Source organism: Balaenoptera ricei, chromosome 8 (assembly GCF_028023285.1).
Source record: "Balaenoptera ricei isolate mBalRic1 chromosome 8, mBalRic1.hap2, whole genome shotgun sequence".
Classification (NCBI taxonomy): domain Eukaryota; kingdom Metazoa; phylum Chordata; class Mammalia; order Artiodactyla; family Balaenopteridae; genus Balaenoptera; species Balaenoptera ricei.
The window spans coordinates 47,311,957-47,336,111 of NC_082646.1; the positions used below are offsets into that span (position 1 = coordinate 47,311,957).

At 36.9% G+C, this 24,155-nt stretch overlaps 1 protein-coding gene and 1 long non-coding RNA gene across 9 annotated transcripts in view; one reads left to right on the forward strand and one right to left on the reverse strand.

Moving 5' to 3' along the window:
* Positions 1–24,155, forward strand: part of GRM5 (glutamate metabotropic receptor 5) — a 531,751-nt gene that overhangs the window by 351,748 nt on the left and 155,848 nt on the right. The window lies entirely within an intron of this gene.
* LOC132370505 (uncharacterized) overlaps positions 1–24,155 on the reverse strand; it is a 370,395-nt gene that overhangs the window by 17,549 nt on the left and 328,691 nt on the right. For all 4 annotated transcript variants that reach the window (XR_009504594.1, XR_009504593.1, XR_009504596.1 and 1 more), the window contains one exon: positions 4,174–4,263. This is a non-coding gene — a long non-coding RNA (uncharacterized LOC132370505). The remainder of the gene's footprint in view (positions 1–4,173; positions 4,264–24,155) is intronic.

The window sequence follows — 24,155 nt, forward strand, 5'->3', positions numbered from 1 at the left end:
TGTAGAATTTACTTTCAAGGCTCAATTCAGGTTAGTCCTCTGGCCCAGAAAACCTTCTATGGCTCCTCTCATTCCCAGCCCCAGTGTGATTTAGAAGAGCCCTTTACCGTACCACACCAGAACAACTTGTATCTCTGTGACTAGACTGACAGTTCCTTGAGGACAGGGACCATGCCATCCATTTCAGTTCCATCAGCACCTTGTGTGGCATCGAATACAAAATAGGAATTTAGTTATTCGTCTACCAATGCCAAACGGTGACAAGTCATGTGAATTAGGAACTATTTCTTTTACATAAATTGGAATTCATTCCAGAATTCATCTTTTTAAAAAGATAAATCAATGTGAATAAAACTGTCATTGGCGAATTGCATACAATATCCTATTTTAATGAATGAATCTATTTCATTATGTCAGTTTCTTTGTTCAAGGTTTATAATATGCTTTCCCACAATGATGGAGTTTCTCTTCTCCCCCCCCCCAAAAAAGACTGAGTTCTGTTCAAAGAAATAAAATGTGAGCTATTAAGTTAGAATAAAATATTCTGAATCATTTATCTGAAATTCAGGGTCAAGAAAACTGCTTATATTCTAAAATTATTTCTGTAATATAAAAGGATTGATTTGGCCATAAATAAACAGAAAATAACAATACTGTGATGCCTGATATATGCATTTGTGTTACATTTACTCAAAGGACTCTTATTTATCTGCATTAGTAAACTGACTGCTAGATAAGAATCATCTCTGTGTTACTAGACCTTTACATAGATTTTTATCAGCGCCTCTCTTGCTGTGCTATCCATTTGTTTTCATGTCATTTACCCAGCTGGATAACGAGCTCCTGAAGGACAGGCTGTTCTGATTCTCCAGCATCTATGACGGTGTCTGGCATAAAGAAGGAACTTCAAACATATCTCCTCAATTAATAAAAAAACAAAAAGCCTCCTAGGTTAAGGACATCAGGACCACTTTTACCTCCCCAGCTTCGTCTTGGATGGTGTCTGGTGATCAAGTATATCACCAGGCTCCACAGCCGAGCCGCTGTCTTCATGCCAAGAGCAGTGCACAGGAAGGAAGCCAGAGAAGGGTCATGAACTGCTGTCAGACACCAGCAGGAGTAGACACAAACTCAAAGCTGAGCAGGTAGAAGACAAACAGAGCTGGCGATCAGAAAGTGATCTGCTAAAGCTCAGTCCAGATGCAAGTGAGAACAGTAGTGCCTGAGGGATCCAGAGAGGTTAGTGGGATTAAAAACTGAGGAAAATTAGCGAGTATATTTGCAGTGTATAATTTCCTCACTGTAGCCATACAGACCCATAATGAGCAGGTTTTCTCTAGTGTTTAGGTTGTTCCCTCCACCTATAATATGCTTTCATCACCCCAGTTCTTCCACTGTTTTTGTAGAGGCTCATGCATCTCAGTCATTCTCTGAGAAGTCTTAACAAATTCCTCAAAACTAGGTTGGCTGCTTCCTATAAGTTCGTATTGTTCTTTGTGCTACTGAACTCATCACAGTGTATGGAAATTGCATATTCAGGGACCTGTTTTACTAACTTGTCTGAAAGTTGCACACATTCACTATACCCAGAGCCTAACACAGTGCAGGCATTTGATATATATTTGTTGAATGAAATAAGGATGAATGTTTTGTTTTTACATGTGGAGAACTGTTGAAACACTGGGTTGTCTTTTCAGTATGGCAGTGAGCAGTTTCTAGTATTCATTCATTCAACAAATATTTCTCAGTATAATTAGGGGCCAGGTACTGTACTAGATACTGTGAACATTATGGTATGAATTTTTATCCTATCTACACAATGACCCTTTCATGTAGTGTCTGTTTTGTATGGTGCTTTTTGTGTTTTAACACTAATTATAACAATAACTATGTAGAGGTGGTGCTTTTGTCTCACATATCGCAAATGATGAAAGTGAGTTTCATGGAAGTTAACTAACTGCTCAAGATGTAATCTTCTAAAAAGTTGAGGAGGCGGCTGGAATCAAACTCAGCTCTGTCTGATTCAAAGTCAATTCTTTTTCTACTACGCATCTATGAATATTTATTATAATTAATATAATGCATATAATTCATATAATTATATAATATATTATATAATTAATTATATAATTAATATAATATAATATACTTGGTGAGCAGATAAATTATAGAGATTGTGCCCCTCTTTGATATCTTTGGGACAAGTGAATAAAATATTTGGGTAATCTTTTTTCCTTTAGAATTTGTCTATATAACAAAGAATAGTCTCAGGATAACTGAAAAGTTTTCTAAGTGGATTATTTCTGTGTGCCTTAAAAATTGACTTTCACTAGGCAATATTTCATTATGAAATAAAATAAACTTTGTTAAAATATAAGACATCCCACTCTTGGTCAATATTTCATGAATGCTCTTGAGGTCCGTACTGAAATTTGGAGAATATAATTCTGAGAGTCTGAGCATCAGAAAATAACTCGTTCATTGTCCACTTGCACCTTAATTATAGCTACTGGGAATACAATGATTTAAGATTAAATACAATTAAGGAAAATTGAAAGAGATTATGTAACAATGAGGTGTTAAGATGTAAACTTTATTTTATCCACTATTCAGTGCCTTTGGGACATTTATTTAAATACCCAGTGATCTGATCCTCAGAGTTGAAGTCTTTAGTATTTGAGTCCAGTACTGAAGGTAGATCTTTATAGCGCTTCACTTTACAGGTCTGTAATCATACCTGTCACACTGCCCTTCTCACTTCTCATCCAACACTTTTCCAGATGGCCCAGCCTGTTTGACCACTTCATGTAAATGAGTATGTATATATAAATGCCTGTGAATGTGTGTATGTAAATACACCTAGTGAAAGGAAGATTAAAAATTAAGTCAAGGCTAAAATGAAACATTTGGGGCTCCAGAATAAGCTGTTAGAGTGGAAGGAAGATTGCAATCATAGGGACTTCTGGATCTGACTCTCAGTACTGTCACTATCTTGCAATTTAGATAAAAATTTTAAAGGCTCCTAACGTTTACTTTTCTCATACATAGTAGTATAATAATACTAACAGTTAATTAGCATGAGAACTCTAATGAGTTAATTAAATAATGTTGGTGAAGGGACTTTTCTAAATATAAAGCACCATATAGATATACATATTGAATTGAAAATTCCCATTTTTCCTAGTGAAACTATATAGAAATACATTTAGATGCAAAGTATGTATAATTCATTTTCCACCATCATGTGTGTAGATAGGTGTGAAATACCTATTTTTTAATGATGGACATCCGATTTGGCTTTCCTTTCCTGGGAGAACCTAAGTCTGGAGTTATACCAGAGCCTCATATAGATTGGGAGGCTAGGGAAGGTTTGGGGGAGGAGAGGCCCTGCCCAATGAACACGTGTAGCCTAGATAAAATGCTGGGGGAAGAGCAGGGCCTGGGAAAGGAAATAACATTTTCAGGCAAACTGATCAGAAAGTCCAGAAGCTTCCAAGTGGGACTCTTGTCTGAGGGTCTCGTAAAGGAGATAAAGATAAAACATAACTGTAACAGAAAGCAAAATCTAGTCAGTGCTGTGAGAGCGCCCTGAGATGGGAATTTGAAGGGAGTTTGGAGAAGGACCACTTCCAGCTGAGCAATCAGGCAGGAGGGTGTAGGGGTCTGGGAGGGTGGGGAGAAGGAGGGGAAGAAGGAAGAAGGAGGGAGGCTTTGTGAAAAGCAGAGTACAGCTGTCCTATGCTCTTTGCTTCATATTCTCATTTTTCCTATGGTTTTGAAGGTCATCTCTCTTGCTGCTGATTCTGAAATTTATCATCTCCAGGCTGGAACTCTCCCTTTGAGCTCCAGACTCGTCTATTCAGCTGCTTTCTCAACATCTTAACTTGAACATCTTATAGGCATTTTATATTTAGCATATTAATATAGGTAACTTGATCTGTGCCTCTAAACCTTGCTCCACCCCCAGACATCTCCACTTTAATTCTGTTTCTACCATGAATTGTTCAAGCCAAAACCTTTGGGCCCCCCCTTTACTCCTCTCTATTTATCACTCCTCATATTCAATCCAACAACAAATTGTACTATGTTTAAGCTTCAAAGTATACATCCAGTGCAATAATTGGTATCACCAACATTTGTACCTCTCAGTTCCAAGCCATCATCATTCCTTACCTGGACTACTGTATTAGGTTCCCAAATGAACTCTCTAATCACGTTCTTGATTCCCTGTAGTACAGTCTCCACAGAGTATCTGGAATAGTCCTTAAACATAAATCAGACATGTGACTCCTCTGCTTAAAACATCCAAAAGGTTTCACATCACATTTAGTATAAAAATGGCCTACCGGTTCAATGTGATTGGATCCCTGGCTGCATCTTCAAAGGAATCTCTAACCCACTCTTCCCTTTGTTCATTATGCTTCAGCTACATTGTTCTTCATTCTATTCTTAGAAAAGAATGCTTATTTCTGCATCAGCGCCCTTGCATTTTTCTCTGCCCGGAATATTCTTTTCCCAGACTTCTGTGTGACTGCTCCCTTTTCATTAGTCAAGTCTGAGTTCAAATATCATAAACTCAGAACTCTCTTTCCTGATCACTCTAACGGAGATACCACTGTCCCCTCCACGATATTATTTAATCCACTGCACTTTACTCTTATTAGAGCAAATATTGCTATCTAAAGTTATTATATACGTGTGTGTCTGTATTTGTTTTTTCTGCCAGTCCCCCTTTAATGCACTTCAAAAGAGAAGCCACCCTTCTTATCCCTTTACTCCCCTGATTTGCCAGTGCCTAGGTCAGTGCTTGGCACATAACAGGGCTCATTAAATATTTTTTTAGCTGTTGAATGATTTTTTCCTATGTAATCAGTTTTCATTTATCCAAAGTAGTTAATTGAATCTTGCATGAGAGCACAAAGACTTTTTAAACTACCAATCTTAAATTAATTTATACAGAAAACTAATTTACAAATAATAAAACTTATTAAGAGATTTTGAGTGGGTATTCAAGAATTTGAGGACAATGCCAACTGACAGACTCCATTCTGATAATTCCATGCATAGCTTATCACATTATAACTAGGAAATCATGAACATGTTTTAGTCTAGCAGAAGAAAAATAAATAAGTAAATAAATAAAATTAACAGGCACAATATAAAATGCTTAGGTAATATAAGATGATTGTGTGCATAGCTACATGATCTGCCATTAGTCATTGTTTTTCCTGTTGACAACTTAGTGGGAAGGACTTCTTGGTAAAGGACTAGAGTGCAAGCCGAGTAATCAGGAAACATCAGGGATTCACAAACACTCATACCTCATGAGGGTATTGACAATACCATTAATAAACCACAGTGTGAAATTAATGCAATGCCTTGTGGCGACAATGATCCCCTGAGACCCACCTGTGGTGGCATTGTTGCTATGACTCATTGTCAGAAATTGTTAGGAGGAAAAAAACCTTGAAAATTGGACTAAAACTTTATGAATAACATAATGTTTACATGAGTTGGGAGAGAAGTATTTTGCTTTTGTTTCAGAGTTGAGAAATTAACTATTTAAGTTAGTAATGAAACTGACATCATTGAAAATGCTTGACACAAATGGTTGCCTAATATGTCAGCCGATTAATAAGACTATTCAGTTTAAACACCAGTAAGCTATTGAGCAGCTATAATGAACCAGACATGGGGAAAATACGAAGAAAGAAAGAAGAACGAAGGGAGCGAGAAAGGGAGCAAGGAAGGAGAGAAGGAGAGAAAAAAGGAAAGATTGAAGGAAGGAAGCCTCCTTTAAGTCATGGAGATCACAAATTAGTGATAGTATACACAAGTAAACACCTAACTATACCCTGTCCAACTCTAATTAGAAGTAACTGCATTAATAGGCATACAAACAAAGCATCACAAGCAGGTGTATGAAAAACTGATTCATTATTGAGACAGAAGGGAGGACTGGATAAAGTGTCAGGAAGTAATTAATACCAGAATGTGTACTTGAAGAATAAGTAGGATTTAAAGAGAAAAAAGAGATGGTACACAAACATTTCTTTTTAGTGTTTGAATAACTGATAGATATTATGGTGGTAGTTTCCATAGAGCTAAATAGAGAGGTAGTCCACAGTCCTATATATTATTGCAAGACATGATTATATATAACACCATACCTGATTATAATCAGTGTTTACTTTTTACTGATTTGAGTTGTAAGCTCAGTATTTTTATTAAAATAATTATTCTCCAAGGAAAGACTGTTGCTAAATTTTTATATTATATTCACAAGAAAGTTGCATGATGCTGCTTGCATCTTTCAGGCTCTGCCTCTTTACTTCAGCCAACTTGCCAGTAGCCCCATAGACGTGTACCGATACACAGGGAAATAAGTTACCTATTCTGCGCCCTGACTCCTAGTTTACTTAAAATCAGTTTATTGGATTTAAATCATACAGTAACCATAAATTTTAAATTGCACTAAAAATATTGGTAATCTTGTTCTATGTGAACACTAGATTTTTCATGGGTAAGTATGTGACAGGCAGTTGGTGGCTACAATTTGTATTATTCAATAAGTAGGACAAGCAATTATCATGAGAATGGTAAGACTTCTCAAGAGAAAGAACATGTGATATGATTAACAAGAAGAGAGGTGCTCAACCTCTAGAGTGTGTGGACAAGAGGGGAAATATAATCCAGAAATGTAAAGGAAGAAAAGGAGTAGAAAAGTAACTCCAGGTCAAGTAGCACTGGATCGTGAAACCAAAGAGAGGAAGGAGTTTCAAGTAGAAAGGGCTCCAGAAAGTCAAAGGGAAAAAGGACAAAAATTGCAAAGAAAAGAGTCAATATTTATTTACTTTGACAAAGCAGTTTTTGGAGGAAGAGTAGCAAGGAAGATGACTTCTAAAAAGTAAGGAATTGGTGGAAAAATGGAAGTATAAATTGTGCTTCATAATGGATGTTTGAAAGTGAATAAAAAGGAATAAATATGATGTAACGGGCAGGGACAGGAGCAAATTAAGACGGTTATATTTTTTAAGATGTTGAGACCTCTGCAAATTTGAAGATCCAGGAAAGAAGGGGATACAAAGAGAAAAACTGAAATGCTGACAAGGATTCTGAGAGCAAGTCCACTCAAGTGTCTTGAAGAGGAGGGTCTAAGATGCAATGAAGGACACTGAATATGAGACTTAGAATTAGTCATGAGGATGTCTTACAAAAGCCACAGAATCTTGCAAAATTCTAGTTGTAATCTCATCTATAATTCTCAACTACCTTTTTCACATAGTATTTGACACCATGATGAATTTCCGATTTCCAACTTTGTTCCAACATACTCTCTTCCTTTTGTTAAGTGATGTAGGCCTCTTCATTAAAGGGATCTCTCAATCCAGCTCTAGATTAGAAAAAAAAACTTATGTGTAAAGAAATAGCCTCTTTGGGACTTCCCTGGTGGTCCAGTGGTAAAGAATCCACCTTCCAATACAGAGGATGCAGGTTCGATCCCTGGTCGGGGACCTAAGATCCCACATGTCGCAGGGCAACTAAGCCCACGTGCCATAACTCCTGAGCCCGGGCACCTCAACTAGAGAGCCCTCGGGCCGCAAACTACAAAGGCCACGTACTCTGGAGCCCACGTGCCACAACTACAGAGCCCACATGCTCTGGAGCCCGAGTGCCACAACTAGAGAAGAGAAAACCCACATGCCACAACTAGAGAGAAGCCCGCGCACTGCAACGAAGAGCCCTCGTGCCACAACAAAAGATCCTGCATGCCTCAACGAAGATCCCACCTGCCGCAACTAAGACCCGACACAGCCAAAAAAATAAAAATAAATAACTTAAAAAAAAAAGAAGTAGCCTCTTCAAGGACCTCCTAAGATAGTCAAGTGGGACATTTATATCATGAGGTACTCCTGACGGAGTGGACCCATATCATCATTCCTCCTTCACCATCTTTCTTATACACTTCTTTCTGAGTGCTTTTCAGAACATCAGGAAGGCTCAAGAAGGAAAATGGTGAGCGTGATGTGACAGAAGTGAGATGTAAACATGATGAAAGATCAAGAAGATGTGAAATTTTGGTTTAATGCTGAGAGTGTCACTGAAGTGACTGCTCATAGAACACCAGCACAGCATCTGGAGAAGCCAGGAGAAAGGTAATAGGCTTGGTTTGTGTAAGTAAATCAGTGGTTTAATCATTGAAACTGTAGCAATTCTCAGGACTTTGGGGGTTTTGTTTCTTATTAAATGGATGAAAAAAAAGTGGAGAGTAAGGAAGGTGCCATGAAACATATAGGGCTGAGGGAGTGAGTTCCAAGTTTAAGAACTCAAAAGCAGAAAACTGCCTTACTTAAAATGTGTTTGTCCAGCCTATGGTCAAGCTTGTGTCTTAATGAATTTAATTAATACAAATCAAGTATGGTGAAGTCAGGTGGCATCAATAGGGTTGTTCCTCAGCATAATGTCACTTGTTCGACTTACCTTCCACATAGTTTTCAAACCAATTTAATCCAACTTCCCTCCCAACTTCTAAATTAAAGGAGTTAATAAAATATTTTGAGCCCCAGGTTATAGTGATAATGTGAAGCCAACTCTATGAGTGGACTTCTCAGTAATGAAAGGCAACAGAATTCAGATAGATAGATAGATACTTAGGCAGGCAGGCAGACAGATAGAATAGTTAGGATACATACATACATACATGTACTTACACAGTTAGTTTGTATTTGGTTTCTTTTATAACCTGAAAGTCTAGAATCCTCATTCTCAGATTCATGTCTCCAATGCAAAGTCTCTGGAATCCCAAACTAGCATATCTAACATCTCTACCTGTATATTAGAAAGTCACCATATTTAAAACAGAATTCTTCTCCCCCAAACTGGTATTCTCTGTGGACCTTCTCTCAATGAATGCTACAAATAGCCCTCCAGTTGTTTAAGCAGGAGATTTGAAAGTCATATAATCCTCTGTTCCTCTCCATATAGCCAGCAAGTCTGAAAATCCCACGATTCCATGCTTCATTATCTCTCAAATTTCTTCACTATTTTCCATCTCCACTACTATCATCCACGCTACAGTGACCTGTCTACTGAATAAGTGCAACTGCATCTTCATTTGCAACTGCATCTTCTACTTTTGCCTCTCATCACTAATTTTTTTCATATTTTAACTAGTATATAGAGTGATGCTTCTAAAATGCAAATCTGATTGTGTCATTGCTTACTTGAAACTCTTCGGTGACTTTTCCTGTCTTTAGGACAAAGGCTAAAATCTTTAAAGTGGCCTGTGAGGTTCCTATGATACGGCTTTTGGCATGCTGTGCCATTCTCCCTCTCACTCTCTGCCCTGGCCATCTTTCATTTCTGTAAATGAGTCATGCTCCTTCCTATCTTAAGGACTTCAAATAATGGCTTCAAATAGGCTACTTCTTCCTAGGATACTGCTTTACCTGGTTAATTATTACTGGCATATTTCATTACTTGGTTCATTATCACTCATCTTTCGAGCTCAGATTAAACACTGGCTTCAGAGAAGTCTTCTTGGTCCCCAGACAAGGTCAAGTCAGCTTCTCATATTTCTTCATTGTACTTCTTTCCCTTGTTGTAATCAACTTGTAATTAAAAATTATTACGTGATCTTGATGTTAATACTTGTATTTACTGTTATGGCCTTAAATATATCTTTTTTGTTATATTGGGTGTTTTGTACATAAGTTCATTGCATAGCATTTAGGAGCTACTAAATAAATATGTAGAATGAATGAATTAATAAACAAATGAGAAAATTATAGAGAGGAAAGAATTAGCCAATTGCTTAAGTATGTTAAAAGCATGAAAATCAGTGCTGATGGCCAGCGGACTAAAGAAGCAACAATTTGGATGGTGTGGTTCAGATAATGGACAAGTGAGGAGAGGTTCAGGGTGGGCTAGACCAATTAAAAATCCATCATGTTTGTAACCTTAAGTCCACATTCTTCTGTGTGTTGTGATTTTTAATTAGTAAGGATCACAAGTTCATTATCAATACTGTATACATATTAATTCCAATATTTTGAAACATATACAGCATAATTGTCAGTAACTGATTATCTGGAAGTAGTAATAACACTCCATGTATGGTGATAATATGCAACATTAATCTAAAAACTTGCCAACTTTTAGTATTCAATAAAATGAAAGTCTCTTTTTTCCAGTTAAACATTTAATGTAGCAAATCACGCATAAAGATACAGCCTTATGGTCAATGATGAATTAACAGCCACATTTCAATTTAACACCTACTTATAACATTTAATGTTTTTGTTTTTGATACAAATAGCACATAATTCAACATAGACTGGTTTCAGCATTAAAGAGGATTGATTATTTTGTGTAATTAAAAAGTCCAAGGTGGTCAGGGTTTGGTATGGTGTGACCAGGACTCTGACTCCATTTCTTAGTGACTCTTCGTGTTTCAGCTCCACACTCAGGATGGTTTCTCTCTCGTGGTGGAAGAATAACATTCAGCAGCTTTACCATCTCATGTGACATTGTCCAAATGGACAAAGAGGATATATGCATCCCACATTCTCAGCAAAGGTTCTGACTAGGTCAGGATAAATATAAAGTCTAATTATATTGACTAAGGTTATCTAAATCAGTAACTGTGGCAACAAAAGAGATAACCCTGATTGACTGAAACCAATCAGCCCACAGCTTTGGAGTTAAAGCATATGTTTAATACAGGAGAGGACAAGAGTGAATATTGACAGGAAAACACTACCTACTATAAGTCAGGGCTTCTGGATAATGCTGCAAATGTACGATTAAAAAAAGAAAAAACATACACACACACACACACACACACAAACACATGCCTTCTAATCACATAAATGCATATAGTAAAATTAACTTTACTGGACATTATCATAAATAAAAATATGAAATTACAGGTTGTCCACCAATAAACTACTTTTAAAAGTTATTCATTAATTTATACAGCAACTTGTTATCTCGTTACTCTAACTGCATTTCCACAGATTTCAAGTATGTTTTAAAGCAGTTAGGTAATCAGATTATTTTCATTTCTCAAATATATATATATTGCTTTTATATAATTTCAGATGAATAATCACTGAGTTCTTTCAACAAAAATGACCATGTCTTGGTCACCATTTGACCACAAACATTAAGTGCTTTGCCTAGCACACAGTAGGTTCTAAATAAATAAATAGGTGTTGATTAAATTAATGAATTTCCACTTTAAAAATAATCACTTTTATTATCTAGCAGCTTGATGGTGATGGAGTACTTGAGTTGAGGATTTCACTGTGTCTAATTCACTTACTTATTCTAAAATTTATCAACTAAATTGAAAATCTGCTCTCTGAAATACACTATTCTAGGTAATAAACAATAAAGTAAGTAATATTGATACAAAAGTAATAAAAAGTCATTATTTCTATATTTCTTATAGCATCCTGTGCATATAAATGCAATCATAGCATTTATAATGTTTAATTTGTCATCTATTAATTCAATAAATATTTATACACTGTTTACTATTTGCCAAGTACTCGGATATAAATATAACAAAGATATAATACCTGTCCCCAAGGAACTTAAGTGTGGGTGGGATGGGGGTGAAGGTGGATAAAGAATATGTTATTTGTCATTGTAACTCAAATGATAGCATAGATATATAGTAGGTGCCTAATAAACATTTGTTAAGTTTACATTATAATCATTGAAGGCTGAATTAATAATGTCCTTTGGAGAATTTTACAACTCACTCACTTCTTCTGGAAGGGATTAGAGTGGAACTCCAGTCAATCACGATTCTAAAACCAATCAATTAGGAATTAGGGGGATGAAACACTGAATTAGACAGACTGAAGTTTATGAGAGTGTTAAAAATAAAATTCAAGACATTAAGTTTTATGGAATGCTGGTAAATTCCCTAAAGGATAACATACTTTGACTTTCCTAACGATCCCGGTTGCCAAGTTCTTTGTTATAATTAACCTCAGGGCTTTAATCAAGGGTTCATGAAAACAGAACTGCCGTTCCCAGAACCTGATGTTTCTCTCTCCAAACACTGATCATCTTGCATGTGAGGATGTCCAGACCCTCAGTTATGACCAGCTATTCTTTCTGCATTTCCAAACTCAATCCATCCATCCCTGTGTTTAACCTTCACATGGTCACACTGGACTCCCAATTCTTTTGTTGATTCTACAAACATTTACAGAATGCCTATTATGTGCCAAAACCATTACTTGACTCTGTGAGGGATGTGTGAGAATGAGTCCAAGCTCTGACATCTGGGTGACTTGAAAGAAGTCTAGACAGAGCAACTGACTAGGGAAGAAAGAAGATGAGTTTGAGTTTAAGTCTAGAGTTTCAGATGACGATGGGACACCTAGATAGAACTACCAGGAAAATAGTTATAATTGTGGGACAGAATCTTTGGAGAGAATTTGGATCTCCATAAATGCAATAGTTAAGATGGAATTCTTAACCACCACTCACACATGCCATAAAAATCTCCATCCTTGTACCTGATGGTCCCTTTGCCTGAAAAATCCCTTTTTTCTCAACCTATACAAAACCTATGGATATATCAAAACTTAGTTCAAGTCCTTTCTTTTCTTTAGAGCCTGCTCTGCCTATCCTTATTCCTGTAAATATTCCCTGTTGCTAAACTTCTCTTCTAGTGTGTATCATAACACTTGTCATTTGCTTACAGATAGCCTTAGGTTGTTCTAAATTAATTTGTGTACCAAAAGTTTATCAACCAAGAAGACTTTAATTTTCTTGAAGACAGAAAATATTACTTCCCCTCTGAAACTGCCACAGGCCTTAAACCTCAGCCTGTCTTCCAAAATCATTATCCATTTAAATTGCTAGCATATCTCTTTTTTGCTTGTCACAACAAAGTCCTTCTTCCTTAACAGGTGCCACACTCCTTCCTTTTATACAATACTACGGAGTCCCTGTTTTACTGACAAACAATGGGTTATGTGCTGGGGCTATAGAACTAAAACACCATCCTTAAGAAGTTCACTATTTCTTGAAGAACAGAAGCATATAGGGAATTCCCTGGTGAACCACTGGTTAGGACTCCACGCTTCCACTGCGGGGGGCACGGGTTCAATCCCTGGTAGGGGAACTAAGATCCCGCAAGCCGCACGGCATGGCCAAAAAAAAAAAAATATATATATATATATATATATAAACAATTGAAATGCAGTGCAATGTATGCTAAATTGGAATTAAACACTGGGAGTTTTAAGGTACAAAAATGAATATCTCTTTCAGACTGATCAGTCACAAAAGGCTTAGAAGAGAAGGCTCTGAAATGAGGTTAGAAAAACAGAAGTTAATAAAATGAAGGGAAGAAGAGTGTGACTAAGCAATCATGAGTGATTATTAAAACTGGTAGTTGGGAGGATTAATAAGAAACCATGATGTCTTCTAGGAACTTAATCAAGGCATACAAAAAGAACAGGAGAATGATGAGACATAATATTGAGCAAGGACAATATCATGAAAGATCTTATGTGATGTTAAGGAGTTTGGACTTTATTTAAAGGCAAAGAGAGCCAAAGAAAATGTTTACACAGAGATGTAGTATTATTAAGTTTGTGTTTTATAAATCTCACTGATAACAACAAAGGAAGACCTGCACACCTATTCCAAGTGAGAAAGGATGAATTTCTAAATAAACTCATCATGGGAAAAGGAATAGGTTCCCAAGATAATAAGGACATGGAATCACCATGACTTTGTTTCTGGAAGGAGAAGATCCCTGGTAAGGAAGAGTGACACTGCCCCTCCCTCCCCTAAGGCTCTGATGTAAACAATTAGTGGAATAATGGTAGAATCCATCTAGGGATGTACAGTAGAAAAGGCAACCATTTTCTGTCAGGGGAAATGACAAGGATTGTAGTTTGGGACAAACTGTATTGGAGGTACCCTTGGATTGAGCTGTCTCGTAGGTGTTGAATACTCTGATTTAGAGCTTGGGAAGAATAACAAGGCTGGATGTAGATATTTAGAAGTAATCAGAAAAAAAGAGCAGTTGAAGTTAAAGCATGAAATGTAAATGAGAGAGTATATAAAAGTACAGGTAAAAAATACCAAAGACAAAAGAAAATGCGGTATATATATACACACAATGGAATATTATTCAGCTATAAAAAAAGAATGAGATCTTGCCATTTGCAACAACATGGATGAACCTTGAGGGCATTACGCTAAGTGAAATAAGTCAGACAGAGAAAGACAAATACCATATGACCTCACTTAAATGTGGAATCTAAAAAAAAAAAAAAAATTCATAGATACAAAGAACAGACTGGTGGTTACCAGAGGTGGGGGGATGGGGGGGGCAAAATGGGTGAAGGGAGTCAAAAGGTACAAACTTCCAGCTATATAGTAAATAAGTCATGGGGATATAATGTATAGCATGTTGACCGTAGTTATAATACTGTATTGCATATTTGAAAGTTGTTAAGAGAGTAGATCTTGAAAGTTCCCATCACACACACACAAAATTCTGTAACTATGTATAGTGATGGATATAACTAGACTTATTGTGGTGATTTCACAAGGTATACAAATACTGAAGCATTATGTTGTACAACTGAAACTAATATAATGTTGTATGTCAATTATATCTCAATTAAAAAAATAAAAAAGACAAAACCCCGGTGAACACTAATACCTAAGGTGCAGGTGTAAGAAGAGAGGCTCACCCAGAGGATGGAGAAAGCAGGGGGCAGTGAGAAGAGTGCCAGGAAGAGTATGGTACCGCAGAAGCCACAGGATAAGAGATTTTCAAGGAGAAAGTGATCAAACATCTAAAATGCAGCAGAGGTCAGTGACCCTCAACACCCCTTCCCCAGCCAAATGTAGCACAGAATGAGTCTCCACTACACTCTAATACTTCTTAGATCCACCATGTAAATGATACGCTGATTCTTCCCTCATACTTCTCTGAATCTTCTCAATGCTTCTTTATAAGGCTATGTGCCTTGTCTTCACATCTGCTTGTTTCAAATGCTGCAACACAGTCCCACATAGATGCTTGATAATTACACTTTTTTTTTTAATACTGTGGTATTTCTTGGTCTGAAATTACAGATATTAAACTATGAACTATTTGGCCCTGTCTACCTCTTCTCTGTTCTTCTCTTATTGTCTGGGTCATATTTTCTACTAAAGATAAAATATACTTCCCTTAATACCTTTTTCTCCCTTTCTACTTCTGAAACATGACTTTTGCTCTAACTGGATATTCAGGCACACACAGCTGGTACATTTAAACCATTTAGGGACAGTAGCAAACTAGAAAAATGATTTCATTAGCCTAAAAAACATCTATAATAAATGAATTTGGTAAGATGAGAAAGAAATGAGTCTATTTCTCAGAAATAAATTACTCTTAACTTGCCAGGCTTCTCTAGGGTGACTTTAATAATAGACATGGGTCCAGAGAAGAATGACTGAACTGCCTCAATTCACAGTGTTATTTTGTTGTTGTTGTTGACCCTTCTGTATTGAATTCTGACTAAAATCTTGTACTCCTCATTGACAATAATTTTACAACTGCAGATCATCATGTTGTCCCAACTCTTTGGAACAAATGACTTTCTTTCTGCCCCTTTCCAAAATATCCTATAAGGAATAATGTCTCAAATGAGGTGAAAATAACAGGTTCTGTTTTTCTTGTGCAAATATATGTGCATCCGTGTGTGTGTGCATGCATATAAGTGTGTCTGCATGTGTTAGTATGTATATTGATGTGTGTGCATGTGTGTGATTCTTTGTGTAAAATCCCAACTGCTCTACAGGACAGATACTATTCAGTGCTTTTCTGGTTAGCAGAAAAGACAAGAGGGTCATGTAGCAGGTTAGATAAAAATATTCTGTCCATCAGATGAACATTACACTGTGTTAAAACAATGCAACAAATAAACCACAAGTAACGATGATAACAAACAAAATTACCTCATTATTAAAATGTTGTTCACTGATGCCTGTTCAAGTAAAATTTCTTTACTTTAATCTAACATGATAATCTATGGGTGCTTAAAAATAATTTGTTGAAATGAAATTTAATTGAAAAGAATAGTGCTGCATGATAGGTAAGGAAGATAAACATCCAATCTATGCTGTCATGTGCATTATGGCACATCCTCAATTCTTCCATCACCTAGAAATCGTAAATTCACTGTCCTTCTTTCTGCATAAGCACCCTTTTATCAGCTCTTAATTTCACTTTTACCATCTAGTTTTTGCTTTTACTGTCTCTCATTTTCACTGCTCCTTCATATGCCCTTGCTCTCATAGAATGCCCTTGTCTTATAATTTCTCCATTTCCCCCCAATATCTCAGCTCTTTCCAGGCCAGCCAGACTTTCTTAGTGATCCTACACCATAGTTAATTATTCAAACCACTTTCTCAGCCAAACCCTCAGATCTCTCATAAACCTGATCATTTAGCAAAATCCATTCCATAATCCATCTTCTGCACTCCTATTTCTAAACCATTTACTAGAGTAAAACATACAGCAGGATTCTGTCATGATCCACATCAGCTCTGTCTTCTTCCTCACTTCTCCTTCAGTCCTTCCTCCACTAAAATCTGGCTTCTGTCCTTACCTTTCCACCAAAACTCCCCAGTCATGCTGCCAGCTCCTAAAAACTGTTTTAAGTCCTGTGCTCTCTGCTGGATCTGACATTGTTGGCTATATTGTTCCTTTTGAAGCTCTTGCCTTTCTTGGCTTTGTGGTAGCACTCCACTCTCCATCACTACTCCCCATAGGTATTCTCTCCCCTCTATACCTTTTCTTTATCAAGTTCCTAAAACAATATCTTCTTCTCCATGTATTCCTTAAGTATTGGTACTATCTGGACTTCTACATTTATCCCTTGCTCGTATTATGCAAAACAGTGTCATTGGGTGATCATATTTCTTCTAATAGTTCTACCAAGTATTGATTTGTTGACATTTAAATTAAATATCTCAGACCACATTTCTCTAAGTTTCAGATTACATGTGTAACTATATTCTTGACATAATTCACTTGAATGTCTCACAAATATTTCAAAGTCAACATATCTAAAACTGAACTCCCCTAACACACGTTTCTCATTAGTAAATGGTACTGATCACTCAAGTAAGAAAATTCGGTCATTCTAGACTCCTTTTCCTACCTCACACTCCAAAGAATACTGATCAACAACACTGTCTCTTTGAACCTCTAAAAATAGTGTTTCTTACTTTAGTTCATTACTTTTCATCCTATGATGACTTCTCTTTATCAAACCCTCATGAGTCCTCACCTGAGTTACTGCAGCAACCTCCTAATAAGTATACCTGCCTTTCTTTCTTCAAATTTATTTGTATAGAAAAACCATCTAGCAAAACTGTAAATTGAACGTGTCATGTTCATGTTTAAAATTTCTACAGAAACTAAACTGCTGGCCAGAGTGTCACCATCAGGATGGAGACACAGGCAGTTTCATACTTCATTTGTGCTCCAAGAAATCCAACTAGCAACTATCCATCGACAAGACACCAGTGTGAAAATCTCAGAACCTAGGAACGAGGCTAAAGCCCTCCCTCTTCTCCCAGAGCACAGAGACTGAGAAGGACCCCAACAGAAGGTTAAGAGGAGCAGCCACACTCTGACTGCATCACCCCTTCCCCAGGCAGGCACAGTACCACAGTGAGAGGGCTTCCCTGAGCCTATAGCTTCTCCAGTGGAAAAAAAAGAGCCAAAGGTGGACATCCTGGTCCCCCAGTGTTACAGGATACTTTCCAGCAGGTACACTTGGGTCCTGCCTCACAAAGGTCATTGGGAAATCTGCGGGACTTGACCACTGAGGATCAGACAGAAACAGAGAAGGACAATGGGGAAGCAACTAGTGCTCAGATCTTGGCAGACCACATTCCTCCTTGCATCTGTGCCCCAGTGGAGACCCCAGCCAGTGACTCTGCCCATCTGCAGAGCTGAGCCGGTTGCCCTGTCTGATCAGAGGTCCAGTGGGCAGTCCTGCCTGGCTCGGGTCCAGGGAGCTGTGCTGGCCTTGGAGCTTGTTCTACAGCCCCACTCCAGCAGGAAAACGGATGTGAAGCCCTGCCTTCACAGAGTCCAGTCAGTGGCACCATCTGGTTGAGGATCACAGCCTGAGACTCTACTCGACCAGGAGCAATCGCTGAGCCAAGCCCACAGCCCTGCCCAATCTAGAAATCCAACCAGTGGCACTGCACTGCCAGGGAACAGAGCCAGCGACCTCACCTGACCAGAGGTGGAAACTGTCAACCAAGAATACTATACTAAGCAAACCTGTCCTTCAGAAATGAAGGAGAGATAAAGACGTTCCAAAACAAACAGAAAGTAAGGAAGTTCACCACTAGACTTGCCTTATAAGAAATTCTAAAGCGTGTTCTTCAAGTGGAAGTAAAAGAATGCTAATTAACATTTTAAAACATATGAATGTGTAAAATTCACTGGTAATGTCAAATACATAGTCAGATTCTCTAATATTGTAATGATGGTGCATAGTTCACTTACAACTCTAGGTTAAAAGTTTTTTTAAAAAACAGCATATTAAAAATATGCAGAAATACAAAGCATCCTAAGAGACAACTACAAGCAACTCTATGCCAATAAAATGGACAACCTGGAAGAAATGGACAAATTCTTAGAAAGGTATAACCTTCCAAGACTGAACCAGGAAGAAACAAAATGTGAACAGACCAATCACAAGTAATGAAATTGAAACTGTGATTAAAAATATTCCAGCAAACAAAAGTCCAGGACCAGATGGCTTCACAGGTGAATTCTATCAAACATTTAGAGAAGAGCTAACACCCATCCTTCTCAAACTCTTCCAAAAAATTGCAGAGGAAGGAACACTCCCAAGCTCATTCTATGAGGCCACCATCACCCTGATACCAAAACCAGACAAAGATACTATAAAAAAAGAAAATTACAGACCAATATCACTGATGAATATATATGCAAAAATCCTCAACAAAATACTAGCAGGCAGAATGCAACAACACATTCAAAGGATCATACACCATGATCAAGTGGGATTTATCACAGGGATGCAAGGATTCTTCAATATATGCAAATCAATCAATGTGATACACCATATTAACAAATTGAAGAATAAAAACCATATGATCATCTCAATAGAGGCAGAAAAGGCTTTTGACAAAATTCAACACCCATTTATGATAAAAACTCTCCAGAAAGTGGGCATAGAGGGAACCTACCTCAACATAATAAAGGCCATATACGACAAACCCACAGCAAACATCATTCTCAATGGTGAAAAACTGAAAGCATTTCCTCTAAGATCAGGAATGAGACAAGGATGTCCACTCTCACCACTATTATTCAACATAGTTTTGGCAATCAGAGAAGAAAAAGAAATAAAAGGAATACACGGCACGGCAATCAGAGAAGAAAAAGAAATAAAAGGAATACAAATTGGAAAAGAAGAAGTACTGTCACTGTTTGCAGATGACATGATACTATATATAGAGAATCCTAAAAACGCCACCAGAAAACTACTAGAGCTAATCAATGAATTTGGTAAAGTTGCAGGATACAAAATTAATGCACAGAAATCTCTTGCATTCCTAAACACTAACGATGAAAAATCTGAAAGAGAAATTATGGAAACACTCCCATTTACCATTGCAACAAAAAGAATAAAATACCTAGGAATAAACCTACCTAGGGAGACAAAAGACCTGTATGCAGAAAACTATAAGACACTGATGAAAGAAATTAAAGATGATACAAACAGATGGAGAGATATACCATGGTCTTGGATTAGAAGAATCAATATTGTAAAAATGACTATACTACCCAAAGCAATCTACAGATTCAATGCAATCCCTATCAAATTACCAATGGCATTTTTTATGGAACTACAACAAATCATCTTAAAATTTGTGTGGAGACACAGAAGACCCCGAATAGCCAAAGCAGTCTTGCGGGAAAAAAACAGAGCTGGAGGAATCAGACTCCCTGACTTCAGAGTATACTACAAAGCTACAGTAATCAAGGCAATATGGTACTGGCACAAAAACAGAAACATAGATCAATGGAACAAGATAGAAAGCCCAGAGATAAACCTACGCACCTATGGTCAACTAATCTATGACAAAGGAGGCAAAGATATACAATGGAGAAAAGACAGTCTCTTCAATAAGTGGTGCTGGGAAAACTGGACAGCTACATGTAAAAGAAAGAAATTAGAACACTCCCTAACACCATACACAAAAATAAACTCAAAATGGATTCAAGACCTAAATGTAAGACCGAACACTATAAAACTCTTAGAGGGAAACAAAGGAAGAACACTCTTTGACATAAATCACAGCAAGATCTTTTTTGATCCACCTCCTAGAGTAATGGAAGTAAAAACAAAAATAAACAAATGGGACCTAATGAAACTTCAAAGCTTTTGCACAGCAATGGAAACCATAAACAAGACAAAAAGACAACCCTCAGAATGGGAGAAAATATTTGCAAACGAATCAACAGACAAAGGATTAATCTCCAAAATATATAAACAGCTCATGCAGCTGAATATTAAAGAAACAAACAACCCAATCCAAAAATGGGCAGAAGACCTAAATAGACATTTCTCCAAAGAAGACATACAGATGGCGAAGAAGCACATGAAAAGATGCTCAACATCACTAATTATTAGAGAAATGCAAATCAAAGCTACAATGAGGTATCACCTCACACCAGTTAGAATGGGCATCATCAGAAAATCTACAAACAACAAATGCTGGAGAGGGTGTGGAGAAAAGGGAACCCTCTTGCACTGTTGGTGGGAATGTAAATTGATACAGCCACTATGGAGAACAGTATGGAGGTTCTTTAAAAAAGTAAAAATAGAATTACCATATGATCCAGCAATCCCACTACTGGGCATATACCCAGAGAAAACCATAATTCAAAAAGACACATGCACCCCAATGTTCATAGCAGCACTATTTACAATAGCCAGGTCATGGAAGCAATCTAAATGCCCATCGACAGATGAATGGATAAAGAAGAGGTGGTACATATATACAATGGAATATTACTCAGCCATAAAAAGGAACGAAATTGAGTCATTTGTTGAGACGTGGATGGATCTAGAGACTGTCATACAGAGTGAAGTAAGTCAGAAAGAGAAAAACAAATATCATATATTAAGGCATGTATGTGGAACCTAGAAAAATGGTACAGATGAACCGGTTTGCAGGGCAGAAGTTGAGACACAGATGTAGAGAACAAACGTATGGACACCAAGGGGGGAAAACCACAGTGGGGTGGGGATGGTGGTGTGCTGAATTGCGCCATTGGGATTGACATGTGTACACTGATATGTATAAAATTGATGACTAATAAGAACCTGCAGTATAAAAAAACAAACAAACAAAAAAACAACTAATACTAAACTTTCTTTGGATTATTTGTGTGTAAATATGTTAATATAAATGTTTTAGACATTACATGAAATTTCTAAAAATCTTATATGTTCTGGTATAATGTTATAAGTCATAATTCTAGTTATTACTTTAAAATGTATACCTCAGAAATAACTAAATTTCCTTGTCAACTGCATTATTATGAACTTTCATCAAATCTTTAACCGTGGTCATTTTTAAGTCTTTTGTCATTTACAGACAGTTCTGGGTGTACTCTGATGCTTTTGCAAATATGTTCCTATAAAAGGGTTTCATCTTCAAGGAATTCATGGAAAAGACTCTGGCAAGTACAGGTTTCCGGTAACTGACTATACTGCTGAACTGAATGAATAAGCATTTTCAGAACTCTAATGGAAAACTGATGAATTCATAAAAGTGCTAACAAAAGATCAAGGTGAAAAAAAAATTAATTACATGGGACTGAGTGAACTGATGAGGATGATTATAATTTTTGTGACTTTCTGTTTGAATAAAAAAAAAATCCCACAAGGACTCAGAGGCAAAAAATATACAAATGAATTTTCACTGCAAAGTAAAGGAGCTGTTACAGTGGAGGATTACTGGACTGAATGTCAATATTATGACATAGTATGAGTGTGTTTCGTGTTTGGTAATTGCAATCATTGTTGCTTTTGTTGTGGTTATCCATTTACAACGCTTGGTGTCAGTTTATTTATCTCTTGTAAAAATAAAATACAGTGTGTGTGTGTGTGTGTGTGTGTGGAAAAAAAATAATAAAAAAATAAAGAACTGCTACTTAACAGGAAAAAAAAAACAATAACCATAACTACAATGATTTGACATTGGATACATAATATAAAAATATGGAAATTGTAACATCAATAACCTAAAATGTGAAGGGGAAGAAGTAAAAGTCTAAAATTTCTGTATGCTATTGAAGGTAAGTTGTTATCAGCTTAAAATAGGGTGTTACAAATGTAAGATATTTTATGTAAGTCTCATGGTAGCCACCAAGGAAAAACCTGTAGTAGATACACACAAGATTATGGTAAACGAGTCAAAGCATATCACTACAAAAGGTGATCAAATGACAAAGGAAGATAGCAAGAGAAGAAGCAAGGAACAGAGATCCAATGATACGCTGCCTATAAAGGACTCACTTTTGTTTTAAGAACATGCATAAACTGAGGGTGAAGGAATGGAAAAAGGTATTTGAAGCAAATGGTAACCAAAAGAACACGGGGACAGCTGTAGTTATATCAGACAAAATAGACTCTAAGTTAAAAAAGGACAAAGAAGGTCCTTATATAATTTTAAAAAAAAAGATCAATCAATCAGGAAGATATAACAATTTTAAATATTTATGCACCCAACATGTATTATGCACCTAAATAGATAAAGCAAATACTAACTGAACTCAAAGAAAAAATAAACATCAAAACATTAATAGTTGGGGACTTTAATACCCCACTCTTAACAATGAGTAGGTCATCCAGATAGAAAACCAATCAGGAAACAGGATGTGAACAACACTATAGATCAAATGGTCTATATGGTAACAGACACATATAGAACATTCCTTCCAACAGCCGCATATTACACGTTTTTCTCAAGCGTACACAGAACATTTTCTAGGATAGGTCATAGGTTAGGCCACAAAAAAGTCTCAACAAATTCAAGACAATAGAAGTTATATCAAGTATCTTCACATACGGCAATGGAATGAAACAAGAAATCCATAACAGTAAGAAAGCTGGAACACGTTCATCAAAAGGAACCAATATCTTAACTTCTAACACTATAGGTTAGTATTGTCCTCTTTTAACTTTATATAAATGGAATAAGTTTTTCTCCTTTGTTTATATTTTTCACTCAATCTTATGCTTATGTGTTTTACTTCACGTAGCAGTAGTTTGTTCATTTTCATTGCTATCTAGTATCGCATTATAAGAATAAATCACAACTTATTATCCTTTTTGCTGGTGATGAGCATTTTTGTTGTTTATAATATAGGCCTATTGCAGATAGTGCTAACATAAACATTCTTCTACATGCCTTTAGTGCAGCGGTCCCCAACCTTTATGGCACCAGGGACTGGTTTCATGGTAGACAATTTTTCCACAGACGGGGGTGGGGGATGGTTCAGGAGATAACGCGAGCAATGGGGAGCGGCAGATGAAGCTTTGGTCGCTCACCCACCGCTCACCTCCTGCTGTGCGTCCCAGTTCCTAACAGGCCACGGACCACTACCGGTCCACAACTGGGGGATTGGGGACCCCTGCTTTACTGTATCTGTGATAGCATTTCTACTGGGGACATATCTGAGGGTGGAATTGCTCCATCATAGTGTCTGCTTATATTCACTTGTCATAGACACTGCCAAATAGTAGGTTACACCAGGCTATACATGTCTATCAATGTTTGAGAATTACAGTTGCTCCAGCTTTTATTTTATACTGTGTCAGTCTTTTTGACTTTAGCCATTCTTGTTTGTGTGTAATGCTATTCATAGTGGTTTTACTTTGTGTTGCTGTAATGAATAAAGTTGAGCATTCTTTTTTATCTATTGGCCATTTCAGTCGTATTTTGCAAGGTGTAAAGTGTTCAAACTTCTTGACCCTTTTTCTCTATAGGGCTTTTTTTAATATTAATTCATAGAAATTCTTCATATATTCTAGATATGAATCCTTTCCAAA